This window comes from Lactuca sativa, chromosome 4, assembly GCF_002870075.4.
Source record: "Lactuca sativa cultivar Salinas chromosome 4, Lsat_Salinas_v11, whole genome shotgun sequence".
NCBI classification, from domain to species: domain Eukaryota; kingdom Viridiplantae; phylum Streptophyta; class Magnoliopsida; order Asterales; family Asteraceae; genus Lactuca; species Lactuca sativa.
Window position 1 is genome coordinate 240348985 of NC_056626.2, and position 24611 is coordinate 240373595.

General features: G+C 39.0%; 1 non-coding gene across 1 annotated transcript; it reads left to right on the forward strand.

Annotated features, from left to right (window-relative positions):
* Positions 1–24185: 24185 nt before the first annotated feature.
* LOC128133974 (small nucleolar RNA R71) lies at positions 24186–24292 on the forward strand. Its single transcript, XR_008232298.1, has one exon. It is a non-coding gene; the product is annotated as a small nucleolar RNA R71 (small nucleolar RNA).
* The last annotated feature ends 319 nt before the right edge of the window (positions 24293–24611 follow it).

A 24611-nucleotide genomic window follows, 5' to 3' on the forward strand; every position in this document is an offset into this window, starting at 1 on the left:
TGAAATAATTCAGAGATGAGGGGTCTTTTCTGCACAAGTTTAATAAGTATTAGTTAGTTTTTCCTTATTGAATAAATCAAGACCATGTGGCAGATAATTCCTGGTCTTTAGCAAGTAGGCAGTTAGTTTCCTATTTTTTCTGCAAAGTCTTAGTTTAAATTGATGGCAAGTGCAACGTTGGATTGTATCCAGTTTATTGTTTTCCCTGTTTAGTGAATAAAGAGTACTTTGCCTCATATTATCCCCTGTGCCTTCACCTGTTTTCTGTGCTTCTTCTTGTTCACCGTGCAAAGATAAAAGGCTGCATTTTTCTAGTTTTACCCTTCTTGTCACTAAGCTTTTTTGTCCGCTGTGCAGTCTCACTTTCTTGTGACCTGTGCCTTCTAGTAAAAGGTCCTTGTTACCCCTGTAAAGATCAACATCTGGTATCAGATCTTCCAGGTGTATGCCCAAATACCAGTCACGAGAAAAGATGTCTGGAAATAATGGAAATGGTGAAAAGGAAGGTCAGATCAATCTTCATTACCCAATGCTTTCCAGAAGTAATTATGGTGCATGGGCTATAAAAATGAAAGTCTTCATGCAAGCTCAAGGAGTTTGGGAAGCAGTGGAGCCCAGGACTCAGAACACAGTGGTGGAAGTTAAGAAAGATAAGATGGCTCTGGCAGCCATCTATCAAGGTATTCCTGAAGATTTGTTACTCTCTTTGGCAGAGAAGAAGACAGCCAAAGAGACATGGGATGCCTTGAAAAACATGTTTATGGGAGCAGATAGGGTGAAGACAGCCAGAATACAGACATTGAAGACAGAGTTTGAGACCATGACAATGAAGGAGACAGAAGGGATAGATGACTTTGCTGCAAAAGTATGCAATATTGTGAGCACCATGCGCACCCTTGGGGACACTATAGAGGAGTCCTACATTGTGAAGAAACTGTTGAGGGTAGTACCGTCCAAGTTTCTCCAAATTGCTTCAACAATTGAGCAATTTGGAGATATCAACTCCATGTCCGTTGAAGAAGTAATAGGAAGGCTTAAAGCCTATGAAGAACGGATAAAATGTCATGCTGAGCCAGAAGATAGAAAGCTCCTCATGACTTATCAACAATGGTCAGAGAAGAACAAGAAGAAAAGTGATAGTGACTCAAAGGCAAAGACAAACCGGGGTGGCTTTAATGGTTCACATGGCAGAGGAAGAGGTCGCGGTGGTCGTGGCAGAGGTGGTCACCATAATCAGGGAGGCCAAGGAACTTCTAGCAGTCAAGATAAAAGTGGTGTGCAGTGCTACAATTGCCAGGAGTTCGGGCACTATGCAGCAGAGTGCAAGAACCCAAAGAAAGAAAGGAATCAAGAGGTTAACCTGGTCCATGATGATAATGAACCAGCCTTACTGTTGGCAGCCTTTGAAGAGTCAGGGGAAGTGTTTTTAAATGAAGAAAGAGTGAAGCCTGAAGTAAAGCCAAATGGGGGAGCCTTGAATCAGTCAAAGGTATGGTATCTTGACACTGGGGCAAGTAACCACATGACTGGGGACAAAGAAAAGTTTCAGACACTGGACAAGAAAGTTCATGGGGTTGTGAAATTTGGGAATGAGTCCAAAGTAAGAATCGAAGGGAAAGGATCGATTCTACTCCAGTGTAAGAATGGAGAAGAAAGAAAATTGAGATATGTGTACTACATACCTGACCTTTGTAGCAACATAATCAGCCTTGGGCAGCTCTCTGAAGGAGGTGATGAGATCAGAATCAAGGAGCCTTTCCTATGGGTACATGATGATACTGGTAGGCTACTAATGAAGGTGAAGAAGTCTCCAAATAGGCTCTACAAACTCCAACTAGAAGAGGTTGCACCAAGGTGTTTACTGGCCAACCTAAGTGATCCAACATGGTTGTGGCACACAAGGCTAGGCCATGTAAATTTTACCTCCTTGAAGTTTATGTCTGAAAAGGGATTAATTGATGGGATCCCCAAGAAGGTAATACCATCAGAACCTTGTGAAGGATGTTTGAAAGGGAAGCAATCAAGAAATCTGTTCCCAGCAAGCACAAGTTTTAGGGCTAAGAAGAAATTCGAACTAGTCCATGGGGATCTTTGTGGACCAGTCTCACCTCCAACACCTGCAGGCAACAGATATTTCATGCTTTTAGTTGATGACTACAGCAGGGTCATGTGGGTATATCTAATGAAACCTAAAGATGAAGCCTTTCATACCTTCATGAACTTCAGGAGAAAAGTTGAGAATGAAACCGGTGAGAAGCTAAAAGTACTTAGAACAGATCGTGGAGGTGAGTTTTTGTCAAAGAAATTTGAAGATTACTGTGAAGAGGCGGAATCGGACGGTGCTGGAGATGGCTCGGAGCTGTCTGAAGTCAATGATGGTACTCGATGTACTATGGGGCGAGGCAGTGAGTCACGCAGTCTAAATGCTAAACCGATTAAGCACAAAAGCTCTAAATGGAGCTACTCCATATGAACTATGGACCGGAAGAAAGCCACATGTCGGTCGCCTGAGAATTTTTGGCTGTGTTGCTCACATGAAAATAGCAAAGGGGCACCTCAAGAAGTTGGATGATCGAAGCAAGAAACTAATGTATCTTGGAACAGAGAAAGGAACGAAGGCTCACAGGCTTCTGGACCCTAATTCAGGCATGATATATGTAAGCAGGGATGTAATCTTTGAAGAAAATCGGAGATGGGTATGGGAGGTTACGTCTAAGATCAAACCAACACCTGAGATGACGTTCGATGTTGAAGGCTTTGACTTCAGGGACGAGGTAAATAGCGATCAAGAAGAACGGGTGTCGGATACACCTAACCATGAAAGTGGGTCAAATATACCCGAGGATGAGATTGGTCCATCGCATACTAATAACACTTGGGGTGAATCGCCACAGCCCACAAACTCACCAGGCCGCTCAAGTTATTACGATACATCCATTGGTACGCCACCTGATTCACTCGGTTCATCAATTAACCCTTATCGACAAATTCCGGTATTAAAACCAGATAGCGCTTCGAGCTCCACAGGTGGTGGAGCACCAAAACGTTACAGATTGCTCATGGATTTATATGAGAATACCGAAGAAATTGAATTGCCACCGGAACAATAAATGACGGTAAGCAGTGAAGATGAACCTTCAACCTACACTGAGGCCAGTTGCAAGAAAGAGTGGGTACAGGCGATGGAGGCTGAAATAGCCTCGATTGAAAGAAACAAAACCTGGTCTTTAGTCGAACTCCCAAGAAATCGGAAGCCAATTGGATTGAAGTGGGTCTTCAAAACAAAAAGAGACCCGATTGGAAGGATAATGAAGCACAAAGCCAGGATCGTGGCAAAAGGCTATGTGCAGAAATATGGAATCGACTATGATGAGGTATTTACCCTTGTTGCTAGAATTGAAACTGTTCATGTTATCCTTGCTCTAGCTGGTTCGAATGGCTGGGGTGTTCATCACATTGACGTGAAGTCAGCGTTCTTGAATAGAAGGCTAGAAGAAGAAGTATATGTTACGCAACCAGAAGGGTTTGTGAAAAAAGGTGAAGGAAATAAGGTTTACAAGCTGTCAAAAGCAGTCTATGGTCTAAAGCAGACGCCTAGGGCATGGAACTCGTGTTTGGATGCTTACTTGAAAAGTATTGGATTTAAAAGGTGCCCCCAGGAATACTCCTTGTACACCAGAATGAAGAAGGGAAACACTCTAGTCATTGGAGTTTACGTAGATGATATGTTGGTAACAGGAAGCTCCATTGATGATGTGAAAGAATTCAAGAAGGAGATGAAGGCAAAATTCGAAATGAGTGATCTTGGTCTACTAACTTATTACCTGGGAATTGAAGTAAGTCAACACAAGAACTCTATTTCTTTGAAGCAAGAGGCATATGCTAGAAACCTACTAGCAAAGACCCGCATGCTAGAGTGTAATCCCACCAAAAGTCCCATGGAACACAAGATTCAGCTGACTAAAAAAAGGAGAAGGAGAGCTGGTCAACCCCACTGAGTATAGGAGTATAGTGGGTGGACTAATGTACTTGACCCATACCCGTCCAGACTTGGCATTTGCAGTTGGAGTAGTGAGCCGCTTTATGGAGAAACCTACCATGGTTCATCTACAAGCTGTGAAAGGGATTCTCAGGTACATAAAGGGTACTTTAGACCATGGCCTGGTCTATACAAGAGGTGAAAAGAAAATCAATATTGCAGGGTATTCGGATAGTGATCATGCAAAAGATGTGGACGATAGAAGAAGTACAGGAGGGATGGTGTTATATGTGAATGGAAACCTAGTTTCTTGGTCATCACAAAAACAAAGATGTGTGGCTCTATCTTCATGTGAGGCTGAATTTATGGCAGCCACTATGACTGCATGTCAAGGCATTTGGCTGCGAAGGCTCTTGTCATCAATAACAGGTCAAAACATCCCACCAGTGACAATGTATGTGGATAACAAATCAGCACTTGAACTCATGAAGAACCCTGTTTTTTATGGAAGAAGCAAGTACATAGATATAAGATTTCATTTTATCAGGGAGTGTGTGGAGAATGATGACATCACAGTTGCACATATAGATGGAAAGGAACAGAAGGCAGATTTACTCACAAAAGCTTTGACTAGAGTAAAACATGAGGAAATGTGCAAGCTGATTGGTATTAAGAAGATTGAGAACTCTGAATTAGGAGGGAAAATGTTGAAATAATTCAGAGATAAGGGGTCTTTTCTGCACAAGTTTAATAAGTATTAGTTAATTTTTCCTTGTTGAATAAATCATGACCATGTGGCAGATAATTCCTGGTCTTTAGCAAGTAGGCAGTTAGTTTCCTATTTTTTCTGCAAAGTCTTAGTTTAAATTGATGGCAAGTGTAACGTTGGATTGTATCCCAGTTTATTGTTTTCCCTGTTCGGTGAATAATGAGTACTTTGCCTCATATTATCCCCTGTGCCTTCACCTATTTTCTGTGCTTCTTCTTGTTCACCGTGCAGAGATAAAAGGCTGCATTTTTCTAGTTTTACCCTTCTTGTCACTAAGCTGTTTTTGTCCCCTGTGCAGTCTCACTTTCGTGTGACCTGTTCCTTCTAGTAAAAGGTCCTTTTTACCCCTGTAAACATCAACAAGGAAAGGAGTATCCATAGATGGAGTACGTAAGTTATCATCTTATATATCTTCACTGTAGTGTACAATTTTAGGATAAAAAAATGTCTTTTTGACATCTTTTTTCATCACCAGGGACATCTTGGTGCTGTTTTGACGTTTTCTCTAACAATGCATTAGTGGGGGTTGGTGCTTAATATTACATATTAATGTAGAATCAATGTTGATAAACTGTTAGCAATAATAATAACAACAATCCATCCGGTTTTGCTTGGAAGTGATTCCTAGCAAAATAATCCAATTAGCTGCACAACATAAGACCATTTTCTATAAAAACTAGGCTTGGTAGAGCACAAGCTGCACAACGTAAGACCATTTTCTTGGGAAGTCTAAGATTGAAAAAGAAAAATTAAAAGTGAATACCTTCATGGAATATTCAACTAGTTAAAGCTGGTTGTGTACATCTTACACTTGCACATTTAAGATTCCTGAACGGTTCTAAGTATTTTCTGAGCATTTTTACTTGAAGCTATTCCAAACAGGGTTATACACATATAAACGAGAGCAACACTTTTACTTGAAGTTGTTCCTTTTTGGATATATTCTCTATGAGATGAACATCTGATTCAATTCTTTAACTATATGACTACATGTACTTAAGTTTCAATAACTTCAAAGGAGGAATACTGAACAATTTCACAAAAGTAATTTTCCAACATGAACAATCTATTTATTAATGATAGATCAGTTCGTTTCAACTACTTTTACATATAAAACATCACTACACATTCCTACACTACACTCACCTAAATCTACTCTCTCAAGAATTATTAAGAACAAATGAATATCAATATTACAGATGAAAACATTGAACACTGAAACCCTAATTGAGAGAGAACTTCGATAGATGATAACTTATGTGTGTGGTTCACTCTTTTAGACAAAGGCCACATGCACAATATATATATATATATATATATATATATATATATATATATATATATATATATATATATATATAAGCCAATCAATGACCAACAGGATTATCGAAAACTCGGTCTCTACCCGCGAGTATATATTCAACATACCTGTATGACCTTCAACTAATAACAACCAACACATATAGCCCAAAAAACAAATATATATATATATATATATATATATATATATATATAATTCTCTCATGAAATACAGGATTATGAGCTAATTTTATTGCAGAGTCATTATCACAAAAAAATATCATAAGGATTTGAAATTTTGATTCCAAGATCAAACAAGAGTTTAGTAAGCCAGATGATTTCACAAGTTATAGAGCCTTAAGCTCTATATTCAGATTCAGTGGAGGATCTACAAACAGTATTTGCTTCTTACTCCTCCAAGAGATAAGAGTATTACCAAGAAAAATACAATAACCAGTTACAGAACTTCTAGAATACAAGCATTTTGCCCGGTCAGAATCAACATAACCAGTAAGAGAATAAAAATATGATTTAATAATGCTAATGGTGGGTTTTGGGTAAAACAAATAAACTAGAAAACAATTTCTAAGTTCACATGCAACATACTTTGGATCTATGTTTTAAGTATTGAACATATAACTTTGAATTGCAAAACAAGAACCCTAATAGAGGAGGCTATTTTCGAAAATAAATAATTAGGGTTTTAGAATCACATACCTTTCAATTGTTATAGTAAACAATTGGTAATACTTGATCTTGATCTTGTTGGAAACTGGAAGCACACCCAAGAGCTAGCAAGAAGGAAACTTATGAGTAGGGAGGCTAGGGTATCTAATTTTTCGGCCTAAGGTTTCTTCAAGAGAAGTGGTGGATGAATTCGGGAGCCAAAGGGCTCTTTATATAGCTGAGGCAGCTAGGGTTTAAGGGAAAACCCTAATGTTCATTTACTTAAGGCCCAAGCTAATCTAGAGGCCTTATCCAAGGCCCTTGGATGAAATCATTAGGTTTTCCCTTAAGAATTTCGCACACCCCCCTCCAAGGAGGTTCTGGAATGTTCCTTCCAACTATTAATAATTGCAAACTAGTCCCTGTACTTTATAATTAATATAATTAAAATCAATTCCAATTAATTTCTAGATAACTATTAATTAAATATTATGATTTCTGATTAATATATTATTTTCATATCATATTAATAAATAATTTATATTAATTTATTAACCTTATAATAAATAAATCTCTCTCTTTTCATAATTTCCTTGTCCAGTTGCTAGGTTTGAGGGCAACCCAAAAGGATTGTGCTGAAGTACATACCAATTATAGTTATGGGCGTAGACACCTAATCAAACCGTCTCCCACTTGGATAAGTCCATAACTATAATTTTTAGTATGACCTCTAAATCGACCAGCAAATTGTAGCTTCCAAAAGTTGTTGTCGAACTCTGACCCAGTCAGTTACATGTCCTAAGATAAGTGATCATATAATCCTTCATTCTGCTAGATATCCCTGGACATAAGACATGGAATGCAATCAATCTCTTTTTCCAAAATCTATGTTTCCCGATTTCTGATTTGTGATGATGTAGGACTTCTAATTGAACACATCAATTCAGTCCTGGATGGCCCAACACATAAGTCAACACTAAATCATCGAGGGGCCCACAGATATCGCTTTTCCCATTAAGCAAAAGGAATGAATAAACTTTGACTCATATGCTTGTATCTTTTAATCGTCAAACTATACATGAAAATATGTTTTATAACACCAAGTTACTGATGCGTTTTTGAATCACCAATGTATAACCAACTTGTAAATTACAACTCATATTTCTCAGTTTTAAGATTATAAGATATTATCGTCTTAGTATTACTCGTGATGAATTCCATGAAGTAATACTCTGAGCGAGGGTTTATCCAATACTCAAATCTCCATTTCTAAGTACTCATAAACATTGAAGCAATTATATTGCTATGTCTAACTCCCTTAGACAATCTGCAATCCAATTCATGACAGTCTTAGTTCTATACTTACTTCTAAAAGTACGAGCGACTGTGGAGTTTGAATAATCTTATTATTCAGGAAGTAAAACATGCAAAATATGTAACACAATAATAAACAATTGACAAGAGGCAGTAAACAAACTCATAAATAATACTTTATTATTTAATCACCAAAAGTCAACTACATTTACTTTGTTACAAGTTTCAGAACAAACTAATCTAACTGCTAAAACTAATATCATCTCTCAGTCCAATGCTTCGAGCATGCTGAATATGCTTAACCCTACTCAGAGCTTTGTGAGGGGGTTTGTTGGTTTATCCTCAGATGATAGCTTCTTTACGAAAAGATAGCCATCTTCTACTCTATGTCTGATGAAATGATACTTTTTGTCGATTTATTTGGTTTTACCATGATCTTTAGGTTTCTTTGTTAAGGCAACTGCTCCTTCATTATAACAAAACAGTTTTATAGGCTCCTGGATGGTTGGAACAGTTCCAAGATCTCCGATGAAGTTCCTCAACCAAGCTGCTTCTTTCGATGCTTCACTCGCTGCTATGTAATCTGATTCACAAGTAGAATCAGCCACCATATCTTGCTTCGAACTTTTCCAAGTAACTGCTCCTCTGTTCAGTAGAAATACTTAGCCAGATTGAGAGCGGAAGTTGTCTCTATCTGTTTGAAAGTTGGCATCACTCTAACTATCTACTCTCAAAGTATCATTTCCACCAAGTACAAGGACCCACTCCTTTGTCTTTCGCAAATACTTAAGTATATTCTTAACTGTTATCCAATGAGCTCTACCTGGATTGCCCTAATAACGGCTTACCATGCTCAAAGCAAAAGCCATGTCAGGATGAGTACATGTCATAGTGTACATGATCACTCCGACAATGGAAGCATAAGGTACACAACTCATGTCAGCTATTTCCTCATATGTACTCGGGAATTGAGTCTTACTCAATTTGGTATTGCTCTAGATAGGTAGCTCTCTCTTCTTGGAATTTTCCATACTAAACCTCTTTAGTACCTTGTCCAAGTATGTGCTCTAACTAAGTCCAATTAGACTCTTCTTTCTATCTCTAAATTTTCTAATACTAAAGATATAGGCGGCTTCTCCAAGGTCTTTCATGGAAAAACACTTACCAAGCCAAGACTTAACATCTTTCAAGGTTGGAATGTCATTACCAATGAGTAATATGTCATCGACATATAATACCAGAAAAGTTACTATACTCCCACTAGCCTTAATATACACGTAGGACTCATCTTCACTCCTAGAGAAACCAAATTCTTTGACTTTCTCATGGAAGTAAAGATTCTAGCTGCGAGATGCTTGTTTCAATCCATAAATGGATTTCTCAAGCTTTCAAACTCTATTAGGAAACTTTACATCAACAAAACCCTCTGGCTGATTCATGTAAACATCCTCAGCCAACTTCCCATTAAGGAAAGCAGTCTTGACATCCATCTGCCAGATTTCATAGTCATGAAAGGAAGCTATGGCAAGTAATATCCTAATAGATTTAATCTTGGATATTGGTAAGAAGGTCTCATCATAGTCAACCCTTAGGGTTTGAGTTAAACCTTTTGCAACCAGTCGAGCCTTGAATATGTGCACATTTCCATCCATGTCGATCTTCTTTTTGAATATCTATTTGCACCCAACTGTCCTCCGACTTGGTACATTATCAACTAAATTACAAACTTGGTAGTCATACATCGACTTTATCTCGCTGTCCATTGCCTCTTTCCACTTGGAAGCTTTTGGTTCTACCATTGCTTCCTTGTAGTTAGCTGGTTCATCCAGATTCACCCGTGTCATATCACTGATGATTGTGTCACCGTCTGAAGTAATATGGAAACTATATAACTCAAGTACCACACTAACCCTAGTGGATCTCCGAAGAGGTAATGAATTATCAACTGGTTCAACAGGAACTGTTTCCTCTGGTTGGGTGCTAGTGTCATCTAACGTTCCTTCATCGGCTAACTCTTGAATTTCTTCAAGGTCAACGGTACTCCCACTATCCTCTTTGAATATGAGCTCTCTTTTTAGAAAGACTTCTCTCCGTGCTACAAAGACCACATTTTCACTAGGTCTATAGAACAAATATCCAAAAAATATTGTTTTAGGTAACCAATGAAAACACATTGCTCACTTCTAGCAGCTAGCTTGTCGTGAGTCTCACATCTTACAAAAGCCTCACAACCCCAGACTTTAATGTGTGCTAATGAGGGAACTTTCCCCATCCACATCTCGTGAGGTGTTTTGGAAACCTTCTTTGTAAGGACAAGAATGAGTATGTGGGAGACTATCTCTAAGGCATACCCCCAGAAATGAATAGGAAGTGAAGCACAAGTCATCATAGAATGAATCATGTCCAACAAGGTTCGATTACGCCTCTCAACCACACCATTTAATTATGGTGTCCTGGGAGGAGTTAATTGTGAAACTATTCCACATTCCTTTAAATAGTCGTTAAACTTGATACTAAGATACTCCCTGCCTCTATCGGATCTAAGTATCTTTATCTTCTTGCCCAATTGATTCTCGACTTCGTGTTTAAACTCCTTGAACTTTTCAAAGGTTTTTGACTTATGCTTGATTAAGTAGATATATCCATATCTGCTATAATAATCAGTGTAAGTCACATAGAATCGGTTAGCATCCCTTACGGTTGATCTGAATGGTCCACACACGTCAGTATGTATGAGATCCAACAAACCTTCACCTCTTTCAAATGATCCTGTGAAAGGTGATCTTTTCATATTTCCCAAAAGACAAGAGTCATACATATCATCTGATTGTAGGTCAAATGATTCCAACACTCCATCCTTTTGGAGTTGTGCTATTCATTTCTTGTTAATGTGTCCAAGACGACAATGCCACAAGCATGCCTTGTCTACACTATTAGATAAGTCAATATTAAACACACTATTTTCTAAGCTATCACTACAAGTCATTGTTTCATACACACCATCACAAGGTAAAGCTTCAAACACAAAAATGCCATTCTTATAAACATAAATTGAACCATTCAAATCATTAAAAGAATACTTGAAACCTTGTTTGAACAATGCATGAAATGATGTAACGTACTACATCATTTTTGACGAATAGCAACAATTAAATAAATCTAATCTAACATCATTATTAAGCAAAAGTTGATAAACTTTGATCTTGGTTACTGGTGAAGACTTTATGTTTCCCATGATCAAGTTTATCCTACCTCGCTCCACCTCTTCACTTTCTTTTAGCCCCTAAAAACCAGAACATATGTGAAAACCACATCTTGTATCAAGGACCCAAGAACGGGAAGACAATGAGTTATTTGAAGAAATAATGTAAATGTCTGATGAAGATGGCTTCACTTTTCCATCCTTGATGTCCTACAAATATTTTGGGCGGCTTCGTTTCTAGTGCCCCTTGTCATTGCAATAAAAGCAATCGAAATCTTTTGGGTCGGAAACATAGGGAATGACAGTATTGGGCTTGGCCTTTGGGAAACTACCAGATGACCCAGCTTGGGCCTTTCCCTTCTAGTTTTTCTTAGGAGGACATTTCCTCTTTTTCCCCTTTCCCTATCTAATAGCTAAGACGAGGGCACTAACAGGAGTGGAGGCTATACTTTTATCCTTCATCCCTGCCTCAACTGTTTGCAACAAGTTGTGCAATTGGGCCAATGTCTGCTCGGTGTTGTTCAAATGGTAAGTTAGGATGAACTGACCATAACAATCAGGCAACAAGTTCAAGACCATGTCAATGACCAATTCCTCATCAAAATGCACGGTATAAGAAATGTTTGCACAGTATAAGATACCTTAAAAGTCTAATGGCAATTTCCAGATAAAACTTCCTAGGATTATGCATAAATTGACTCAAAGTATGCACAGTATAAGAAATGTTTGGTCTAGTAATAGTCAAATATATTAATTTTCCTCTTAATTTTTGAAGCTCAGTAATATTAGTTAAAAAAAATATTAGAACTATCAATACCATCTTTAAAAATTTTAGAACAAGGATAGAGAGGAATTTTAACAGGTTTACAACCAAGAAGACCAAACTCATGAAGTACTCAAGATAGTACTTTTTATATGTAAGACAGACACCAGAATTTGTGTTAATAACGTTACTCCCAAGTAAATATTATAATTTTCCCAAATCCTTTATCAAAAAATCCACTTTAAAAAAGACTTAACACTTTCAATCTCATTTATTTTGTCTCATATAGCTATTATATCATCAACATAAACCAAAAGAATGACAGTGGATCCATTTTTAATATGAAAAATTAAAGAAAATCATTGATACTTTGAGAAAAACCAAAATCAGCTAAAGAACTGCACAATTTTTAATTCCACTTACAAGGAGCTTGTTTTAAATCATATAAAGATCTTTTAAGTTTACAAACACGATTGTCCCGCTTTGTATGATAGTCTTGGAGTAATGTCATATAAACATCGTAATCCAAGCTACCATACAAAAAAGCATTATTTATGTCCAGTTGAAATAAACCTAATTATTATTAATAGCCAAAGAAATCACAATTCTAACAGTAACCAATTTTGCAACAGGTGAAAAAATCTCAAAGTAGTCAAGACCTTCTCTCTGATTATAGCCCTTAGCTACAAGTCTAACCTTGTACCTATCAATTTCTCCATTTGATTTATATTTAATCTTATAAATCCACCTACAACCAATAGGTTTTCTATTTTTGGGTCATTTAGTTACATCCCAGGTGTTATTTCTATATAAGTCCTCCATTTCCTGATTCATGGCTTTGATCCAGTTTGGATCATTATAGGCTTCATTATAAGTTTGAGGTTCAAGAGTTTTATTCAAGTTAGAGATAAAACATTTGTTTCGGTAGCAAGATTGGAATAGTTAACAGATTTCTCAACTCCATATTTGTACTACCCTTCTATAATATAACCATTAAATCCAGATGGCATTTTGGGAGTTCTTAAAGGTCTAGAAGAAGAAGAAACATGAATATTCTCATCAGTCTGATCAGATGTACTGGGAACATCGTCACCAAACTAAGGCATAGATGAATCATCTACTATAGTCATCTGAATTTGAGCTATTAATCACAGACTCATCATAGGAAAAGGGATCCAAACAAAGTGAATGAATGACGACCATTGTGAACAAAGGTTTTAAGAGAAGAAGGGGAAGTATTCATCTTAAAACGAAACACATTTTCATAAAATTTCACATCTCTGGAAAAGAAAATAAGACTAGTATCAAGACTCAAAAGTTTATAACCCTTTTTATCATTATAATAACCAATTAAAACACATTATAGGAGAAAATTTATCAATAATGTTCAACTTTATTGCAAAACATAGCCACCAAAACTCTCTCACGTTGTCAAATTTTGGAGATTGGTTGTATATCTTCTCGGAAGGAGATAAACCATTTAAAATAGAAGTACGAATACGATTTATCAACAAAAAAATTGCAGTCATAACGACATTTCCCCAAAATTTAACAGGTAATCCAGATTCAAAAAGCAAGGACCTAGATATGTTTAATATATGTCTGTGTTTTCTCTCCACAATATCATTCTGTTGTGGAGTGTAAACACAAGATTCTGATTCATAATCCCTTTTGAATCAAACAAATCTTTTATTTTATGTTTTATAAATTCTGTTCCATTGTCTGATCTAACAAATTTTATTTTAATAGAAAACTGATTTTCAACAAGATTTAAAAAACTTAAAACTCGGGAAAAAAACTTATTCTTTAGACTTTAAGAAATAAACCCATGTGCCTCTAGTAAAATCATCAACAGTAGTCAAGAATGATCTAAAGTTCCCAACATAATGAGTTTTATAAGGCCCTCAAACATCAAAATGAACCAGCTCACCAAGTTTTTTTAGGAATGAATATTTTTGGGAAAAGGTTCTCTTGTTTAGCTTTATGACAAACTTCACAAGGGGGCAAAGTATTGTTATTAAAATTTAATTTTCCTTTTAAAGCATTAAGAGCTTAAACAGATGGATGACCAAGTCTACTATGCCAAGTTAGTTTGGACACAAAACACTTAACAACACTAGAATTGCAGGAAGACTTGCCTGAATGAGTACTATTGAGATAATAAAGTCCCCCTCCCTCATTACCAGTCTCCATGGACTGTGAATCCGACACCATGCATTTATATTCATCAAAGAGAACCTTACATTTACTATCCTTACATAACTTCTGAATAGATAATGTGTGTAAATTCAACTAGTTTTATCCCTACTTTTTATTAATAATTTGAGCACACAAAGGCAGTGAACCTGTCTTTAAGTGGTATAGGTTGATAAGTAAGGTATCGAACTCAGGGAACGGAAATTAAACTAATAGCTAATTTTAACTAAAATAAATAATAAAAGTAAATGGTTTTTCTCTAGTTTTGCAAGACTAGAAACTTAACAAATTAAATTTAACTAATTAACTAAAGCAACAACTATTCACCAAATTTGATAAAGATGTTTCTATTTAGGTTCAACCAATTCACTCCTATGGTTATTTAAGTTAAGGTAGATTAATTGCTATTGGTTACCAATGATAGTAGTTAGGTTCATGTTCATTACTCCTAACCCTTAGACAATTAACTAATTTAACCGTTGATCAAGTGTTTAAACTAATTAATTCCCTAGATTAATTATTTGGATTAAATAAGATTTGTAATGGTCAATTAAGTTATTAATTCAATTAACCTCTTGTTGATGGTTTCTCAAACAAGCTCACACATTAATCTTCCTATTTTCTTATTAATCTTAGTTTCATAATCATTACTTCTAAGCATACGTTTTAGCATTCACATAGACATATGAGGTTAACAATTAAGTGATGTTCATGCAACCTAATTGCCTTCCAATTAACAGAAAATAGTAGTGATTAACACATAAGGTTCTTTAACAAACTTAATTCAATAAATCACCAATAGACAATTAAACAAGATTCAATAATTAACCATAGGAGTTCTTTGGTATTCCCCAAACAGAAACAAAAACGAGTTTAGCTCATAGTTGCAGTAGAAACAAACAAAGAAACAAAGTTTAAGAAAGCAAACATGTTTAATTCCTAAGTCTACGTGGTAGAATTAACCTAATTGCTTGAATTCTTCCAACTCTTGAAGCCTAGGGTTCCTTAGCACCCTCTCTCCTTTTAGTCGCAGCTCTCCCTTTTAAAACTTGCCAGGAATGCCTTCTTATGGAATAAGGATTCGTCTTTTATAGATACCCTCAAACAGAGGGTACTCGGCGAGTAGCAGAATAAACTCGCCGAGTAGGTGTATAGTTATCCGTCTTGGATCAGGAATCGTAGCTATCTTCTGGAACAATCGCGTGTACTCGCCGAGTAGGGCCGAGGTACTCGCCGAGTAGGTCATTCTTGGCACCCTTTAATCTTCTCTTGCTTTCCTTTTCTCCTTTTTACATCCAAGCATATCTTTTGGGTTGAAAACACAATTCAAAGTATTTTAAGTACCTTTTGTCCAAATTATTCTCATAATTAACCAAAAATAACTAAGAATATATGTTAAATAATTAACTAATTATGCACATATCAAAATACCCCACACTTGACTTTTGCTTGCCCCCAAGCAAAACTATGTTTTAAACACATTAAAATCACATTAATAATTCCAATCATTCCCAGCCATTATGCCAAGACCGCAACGCATGCATTTGTGTCTAATTCCTAAAAAACCCCCCATACTCCAAATACTCACAATCCTCATAAACATTCGCCCACTCACCCCGAACTATGCTCATTTTATGCAACCCTCCGAATCCATCCTCAGAAAACCTCTTTAACCTCAAGGTATTTTTGGTTGAGCAACCCAAGCATACATAATCTAGAAAATTACAATTTATCCGATACCAATATGGAGCTCTTTGAATTCTTCACTTTCTGGATAATTTGATCTTTGATTTCTTTGAATTCACCACCTTGTTGTTTGATTGTTTTGGTATCTTCAACTTTTTGGATTTTTGGAATTTTGAATCTTTGAACTTCATACTTAATTGCTCCAAAACTCTTATAACTTTTCTTGTAATTCTCTTTTTTTTTTCTTTTTTAACATGTAACTTTACTTTTTTTTCACTTAAAACCCTACATGCTTAAGCAGGGGCGCTCAACTTCAACCTTTATTGGCTAATGATAAAAATTTTCCTGGATACATTTCAGGTTTAGGCTGCTAAACATATTGCATCCCTCAGGCTGAGCAGGGTCGTGTTTTTGTCTCATGATTTCACTGGAATAAGGAAGCCACAAATGCACTAGAACGTGTATAGGCTCAACTAAACATTTGGGTTCTCATGCAATTATTAACACAACTTTAATATGGAATCCTAATTTTTACCAAAATTTTCTAATTTAAGCCCTAAGCATTAAAAATTAAGATTCTAAGTGTTCTAAGATGTGACTAACCCCCTACCCCACACTTATTTTATGCAATGCCCTCATTGCATATTATAACAACTAAAAATGCAAATAGAGAGAAAGTTGGAATAAACTCCCCTGGGGTAGCAGTCGCTAGGTTGACACTCTCGTCTTCAACTCCATCTTCTAGTGACTTTAACCATGGGAACAGCTCATCCATGGCATGGGTGTCATATGTCTCGTGTGGTTGATAGCTCGAAAACTCCAAGGAAAATTGGTTGTTGCACAAGTCGCAGTAGTAGTGCACAAAGAATGTATGAATAGCACATGAACAATAACCAGAACAAAGAAAAATTCCTCCTGCAGCAGGCTACTCGGCGAGTATGCGAGTAAACTCGGCGAGTAGGATGTATCGGACAAGCAGATCGCACAGAAGCAGATGTACTCGCCGAGTAGTATTAGTGCACTCGGCGAGTAGAGCATATAATTCCAGAAATTGTCTAATTGCTGGCTTTCTTTACTCTAGTGTTGTCATGCAAATATAAATGCACTCTCCAAGAACTCTCTAAACAGCAGCACTCTAATAAATTCTCGATTAGTACGGACTCAACCCTAGGAACAAAACTCCATAAGCATCCCTAAAAGCTCTCATTCCTCGCTTGACCATTCCTAAATAGCATGCATCCTAGCTTCAATACCTGAAAAGAAAACTAACAGTAACACTAAAATTCAAACCACTTCACCAAGTTTACATGTCCACAATTGTCCTTAAAACAAACATCATAATCAAACAAAATAAAATCTTCATTCTTCCTCGTCCATCCCAGCTCCTCCAGCTCCACTACCTCCTTCTCCACTCCTTCGTTGCATCCGTTCGTCCCAATTCATTATGTACGGATAACCGGGTCCCGGCCGCGGGGCAATGTGCATTTGTTGGAAAAGATAGTCGAAAGATTGATTGGTGTAATTAACCCCTCGCCCTATATCATCCAAGTATCGTCGATACTCCACTTGATTCCATCCCTCGTTATCCTCCACCGGAATCACCGGTGGGTCTTCTCGTACCCGCTCGTTTCTCGGCCTAACCCGCCTTCCCGGCTCCTCGGGGACCGCCGGCTCGTCCTCATTTGGAATAGTAAAAGAATCACCAAATTTCTCCACTATCCGAGCCCTCCTATAAAGTGCAGTGTTGAATGGAGGAGGGTGGATAACCGTTAGCATTTGGGCTTGCGGTAATTCCAAAATCCCAAATGATCGTGCGAGCCTCGTGATGAACATACCCCCATTGATCTTCGAGTTGATTTTTTCCTTAACTGCTCCCTCCGCAAGAAATTTAGCAATGCAATATGGGAGATCGCAGAAAACATCGGGGGTGATGATACTCCACATATAAAAGATATCAAGGGTGGGAACTTTATCCCCATCCTTTCGCATGTTGATTGTGCTTGCAATGAATCGGTGAATGAGTCGATGGATTGGAGAACGAATATGCCCTTCTTGAGCAGTGGAAGGTATATAGACCCGGTTAGCAATTGTACTCCACCATGTTGATGCCACCACCCCCTCGGGAAGTTCTTTGTAGGTATTTTCCAAGAAGGCTTCAAAGTAGTCCGTCATCGTCATATCTTGATCGTAGATGCCCAACCGCCAAGAGAACTCAACCATGCTGCATTGTCGCATCTCTCCTCCCAAAGAAAACGAGATCGTGTTTGGATTGTAATATTCACTCCCACCTCGGAATGAAATAGTAGCAAAGAATTCCCAGCACAACTCCGCATATACTGGCTCTTGTATTTTAAATAATTGCAGCCAACCATCACAAGTGATGTTGGCATAACCCAAGTTACAATCTTTTACCAAATACGGAGTAAGTTCCTCTTCCAATCCGACATTACCCATCCATCCCCAATCCACTGCAGTGGGCAAGTGAATTTCTTTCTGTCGCAGCGCTTCCAACCTGTTTAGGGCTCGAGTTTTGGAGGATTTAGAGGTAATTTGTTGAAAGGCTAACCATGGCATATCACCATGGCCTCCTCCTCTTGATGATTGTCCTCTCCTTGCCATGCTCCCTGTAAAAACATAACAAAAACACAACAACAAACAACACCCCATAAATAAAACAGAAAATTTTTCATCTTTGCGAGACCTACTCGCCGAGTACGCGAGCATACTCGCCGAGTAGTATGAACACTCGGACAGATTCGAAATCGAAGCTGTGTAGTCTGCGAATTAGTCCAATTTATCCATAGGGGTTTGTCGTAATTGTGTTTCTAACCACATGTGTTGAAGAAATTACACCAAATATCCCCTAATTCATGAGTAAATCAAAGCCCTAGAAATTGTGAAAAACTCCCCAAATCCGAAAATATACCAAATGTGGGGAAATAGGTGACAAAGACTGGACCTTTCATGAAATTAAAGAGTAAAAATGTTACCTTGGTGCTTGAATTAAGAGAAATTGGGAGAAAATTGACTAGATCTTGAGGAACTTCTTGGGAGGTGGTTGAGAGAAACTGCTCGGCGAGTATGGGGGTGAAGTGTTGAACAAAAGCAGTTTTTTACAGATTTTATTTTACTGGGTTTAAACCGTATACTCGCCGAGTATAATGGATATACTCGCCGAGTACGGACGCGTGTTGTGAAGTTTTAGCTGTATACGAGCATCTACTCGCCGAGTGTAACCGATATACTCGCCGAGTATATGTCTCAGATTGAAAAAATTTACGTTTTTGCCAATTTTACTATGTGATTTCCTTTATTTTAGCCTTTCCACCCCACACTTTTAGTAGAGCTTGTCCTCAAGCACTTAGAGAAGTAGAATGAATGAAGAGAAATGAAAAAATAATACGAAAAATAAAGAAAGTGAAAGAAAATGCAAACGTGAAACTCGGGTTGCCTCCCGAGAAGCGCTTCTTTTGATGGAGTCATTAGCTGGACTCCGCCCCTTCTATGTTTTTGCAATTCCGCACAGCAGGAGCTCCTCCATTCCTTCATTGCGGGGGACTCCTTCTTCATATTTCTTCACTCGATGGCCATTGACTTTAAATGGCGTGCCATCTCTTGAGATCAATTCAATAGCCCCATGAGGAAACACCGTCTTAACCACAAATGGACCATCCCACCTTGATTTGAGTTTGCCCGAGAAAAGTTTTAGACGGGAATTGAAGAGTAGTACTTTTTGGCCTTCATGGATGTCTTTGCTTTTGATTCTTTGGTCATGCCATCTCTTGGTCTTTTCTTTATAGAGCCATGAACTAGAATAGGCCTCATTTCGGAGTTCTTCAAGGGCATTCATTTGCATTAAACGGTTGGTCTTCAATTCTTCCATGTCAAAGTTGCATCTTTTTAGCGCCCAATATGCCTTGTGCTCGATTTCAACCGGTAAATGGCATTGCTTTCCATAAACTAACCTATATGGTGTAGTACCAATAGGTGTTTTGAAAGCGGTACGAAACGCCCATAGCGCGTCATCCAATTTATCCGACCATTCCTTGCGATTGCTTCCCACCGACTTCTCCAAGATACGCTTCAAAGCTCGATTGGTAACTTCCGTTTGCCCACTCGTTTGCGGGTGGTATGATGTGGAGAACTTATGGGTCACCCCATATTTCTTGAGCACCTTGTCCAATTGATCATTGGCAAAGTGTGTGCCACGGTCACTAATTAGGGCCTTTGGAACACCAAACCGGGAGAAAAGTCTTTTCAAGAACCGTACCACTACCCGTCCGTCATTTGTAGGTAAAGCCTGTGCCTCCGCCCATTTTGACACATAATCCACCGCCACGAGGATGTACTTGTTTCCTTTGGATGTGGGGAATGGCCCCATGAAGTCTATGCCCCACACGTCGAACACCTCGCACACTTGAATGCTATGTTGTGGCATTTCATTACGGGAGGAAATGTTTCCCACCCTTTGGCAAGCATCACATTCTTTGACATATTGGGCTGCATCTTTGAAGATTGTTGGCCAATAAAACCCAATGTCAAAGATCTTCTTCGCGGTATAGTGTGCGCCATGATGTCCTCCCGTGGGTCCGCTATGGCATTGCTCTAGTATTTTTCGACTCTCCTTTCCGAACACACATCTTCTTATAATCCCGTCCGCGCAACTTCGGAAGAGGTATGGATCGTCCCAAAAGTAATATTTGATCTCCGAAAAGAATTTCTTCTTTTGCTGACTACTATACTCCTTCGGGACGTAATTTGTAGCTAAGTAGTTAGCTATATCCGCGAACCATGGTTCCTCTCCCACGGACACCATAATGTATTCATCCGGGAAGTCATCTCCATCTTTATCTTCTTGCAATGCCGGGTTCTCGAGCCTAGATAAATGATCGGCAGCTACGTTCTCCATTCCCTTCTTATCTCGTATCTCTATATCAAATTCTTGAAGAAGCAGCACCCATCGTATTAGTCTTGGCTTGGCATCCTGTTTGGAAAACAAATACTTGATAGCCGAGTGGTCAGTAAAAACAGTGGTTTTAGATAAAACCAAATAAGGGCGAAATTTATCGAAAGCATAAACTACGGCTAACAGTTCTTTTTCAGTAGTGGTATAATTCTCTTGGGCAGGATTCAAGGTCTTGCTTGCATAATAAATGGGTTGAAAATGCTTGTCAACCCTTTGTCCAAGGACGGCTCCTAGTGCATAGTCACTCGCATCACACATGATCTCGAAGGGTAAGTTCCAATTTGGTGCTATAATGATTGGGGCATTAGTTAATTTTTCTTTTAAAAAGTCAAATGCCTCTAAACACTCTTTAGTGAAATTAAAGGGTGCATCTTTAACAATAATTGTGTTAGAGGTTTCGTAATTTTAGAAAAATCTTTAATAAAACGCCGGTAAAAGCCTGCGTGTCCCAAAAAGCTTCTAATGCCCTTCACATTAGTTGGTGGGGGTAATTTAGCGATGGTGTCTATCTTTGCCCGATCCACCTCAATCCCCTTTTTAGAGACTTTATGTCCCAATACTATACCCTCCTTGACCATGAAATGACACTTTTCCCAATTTAGGACCAAGTCGGTTTTCTCACATCTAGCAAGCATCGAGTCAAGATTTGTAAGGCAGTCATTAAAAGAAGATCCAAATACAGAGAAATCATCCATAAAGACCTCCATGAATTTTTCCACCATATCATGGAATATGGCGGTCATGCACCTTTGAAATGTCGCAGGTGCATTGCATAACCCAAATGGCATGCGTCTATAGGCGAAGGTCCCACTGGGGCACGTAAAGGTGGTCTTTTCTTGGTCCATTGGGTCTATGGGTATTTGGAAATACCCGGAAAACCCGTCTAAGAAGCAATAATAGCTATGGCCCGAAAGTCTCTCTAACATTTGGTCTATGAAAGGAAGGGGGAAATGGTCTTTGCGAGTGGCATCGTTTAGCTTGTGATAATCGACACACACTCGCCAACCAGTTACCGTTCGCGTTGGAATTAACTCATTCTTCTCGTTGGTAATGACCGTCATTCCTCCTTTCTTGGGCACCACCTGGACCGGACTCACCCATGGGCTATCGGAGATGGAGTAGATGATTCCTGCATCCAAAAGCTTTACCACCTCCTTCTTGACGACTTCTTGCATGTTCGGGTTTAATCTTCTTTGATGTTGCACCACCGGTCTGGCTCCTTCTTCTAAGTTTATTTTGTGAGAGCAGTAGGATGGACTTATTCCCTTTATGTCGGAGATGCTCCACGCGATGGCTTTCTTCCTTTTTTTCAGTACCCGTACAAGCTCTTCCTTTTCTGTCTTGGAGAGATCTGAGGCTATAATTACTGGCTTCTGATTTCCTTCTTCCAGAAAGGCGTATTCCAGATGGTTAGGCAGTGTTTTGAGCTCCAATTTAGTGTTCATAGTGGCGTACTCGCCGAGTGCAGGTATGGTACTCGGCGAGTTCATGGCGGCATTTGCGACTGCTGACTTTTCTTCAGGTGTACTCGGCGAGTAGATCGGGTCTACTCGGCGAGTAGGGCTTTCAGCTTGGTTTTTGAGTTCTTTATACTCTGCTTCCTCCAACAGTCTTTCAATCTCTAGTAAATCTTTCTCTGGATCAAATACTTCTTCAAAAGCTGCAACCTTGCTGGAATCTTCAGGTATGTCTCCTTCCAATAACTCGTCAAGCATGTCGATTGAGAACGCCGTGTCGTCACTACTCCTTGAGTACTTCATGGCTTGGTCTACTCCGAATGTTACTGAGTCATCCCCAACTCGCAATGTGAGCTTTGAGTCTCTCATGTCTACGATGGCGCTAGCGGTGTTGAGGAAGGGTCTTCCAAGGATGATTGGTACTTGCGGATCCGCCTCCATGTCAAGAATGATGAAGTCAGCCGGGAAGACAAACTTGTCTACTTTCACTAATAGATCTTCACATATGCCTCTTGGGAAAGTAACCGTCTTGTTTGCTAAATGAATTGCCATCCGAATTGGCTTTGGCTCTGGAAGGTCCAGCTTTTTGAAGAACGAGTATGGCATAAGGTTTACACTCGCTCCCGAATCAGCTAAAGCATGAATTGCTGCCAAGTTGCCAAATTGGCAAGGTAAAGTTAAGCTCCCCGGATCACCCTTCTTTTTTGGTAGTTTGTTTAGCATGGCTGCGGAGCAATTCTCATTCAATACTACTTTCTGCACCTCTTCCATCTTTCTTCTATTAGTGAGGAGTTCCTTAAGGAACTTTGCGTACTTGGGCATTTGCATGACGGCTTCGATGAAAGGAATGTTTATTTGAAGAGTTTTAATATGATCAAGGAATTTCTGATACTCCTCTTCCTGCTTCTCCTTCTTGGCTCGGGCTGGGTACGGCATTGGAGGCTGGTAAGGTTTGACGGGTGGCTGATCATGCGGTTTTTCAGATGTACTCGCCGAGTACATCGGTCCTACTCGGCGAGTAGATCTCTCAGATTGTGAATGTTGGTTTTCAGCTTGTGCTTCCGTTTCTTCCTTCTGTGAGTCCTTATTCTCTTCAGTGCGAATGGGGGCCAGGGGAGTAATAACCTTCCCACTTCTTGTGGTAATAATGTTCACTTGCGCGCCTCGTGGGTTGTTCTCGGTTTTGCTAGGAAGCTCTCCCGGTGACCTTTGGTTTAGTTGTTGAGCGAGTTGCCCAAGCTGAGTTTCTATATTATGGATGGATGCTTGCTGGTTCCTGAGCATTGTTCTTGTTTCTTGGATAGCAGCATCGTGGTCACTGTGTCTTTTCTCGGAAGCAGCCACAAATTTAGTTAGCATATCTTCCAAGCTTGGCTTCTTTTCTTGCACCGGCTCCTCCTTTTGGTAAAAGCCTCTTCCTTTTTGTCTATACTTCTCCTCCTTGGCCTTCTTGTACTCTTCGTAAGGCAGCCACTCCTTTTTTTGTTTTCGCCAGTCTTCATCATACCGGTCACCGCTCGAATAACATACTTGTGCCTTTTTGTTGCCGTGCTCATCTAAATCACAATCCCTAGTGAGGTGAGGTCCATTGCAGTTTTCACAACCCACCCGTATGGCATGGATAGTTTGATCCATTTTGTCCATTCTCCTATCCATGGTTTTTAACATGGCCATGACCGCGGATAAATCTTCAGTAGCAGCGTACGCGGCTCCCCTCGTGACATCATTCCTAGGGTTGTGGTATTCTCTAGAGTGTTTAGAGAATTCTTCAATTAATTCTTTAATCACCGGGGGTGGCTTCTTTGTAAGTGGGCCTTGTGAGTCTAGCAACTGCCGGGTTGTGACATTAACTCCATCATAAAAGATGGAAACTTCTTGCTGGCTGTTTAGATCATGATGTGGGCAATTTCGTAGTAAACTTTTGTACCTCTCCCATGCTTCATATAAAGATTCTCCAGCTTGTTGTTCAAAGTTTGCAATGGCCTTCTTGAGTTTGGCTATTTTGGATGGTGGGCAAAAGTGATCTATAAATTCTTCCTTCATTTTGGCCCAAGTAGTGACTGACCCGGGAGGAAGTGATTTGAGCCAGTCTTTAGCAACACCCTTGAAGGTTACCGGAAGCATCCGAAGTAGTTGAGTTTCGCGGGTTACATTTGGAATGTTGAAATAGTCAGCAACATCATTTACTTCATCCAAATGTTTGTAGGCATCTTCATGATCTTTCCCATAGAAAGGTATTTCCTTGAGCGCAGCTAGGATATGACCTTTTAGTTCGAAGGTAGCAGTTGCGGGAATTGCGGGTTGCACAAGTCCC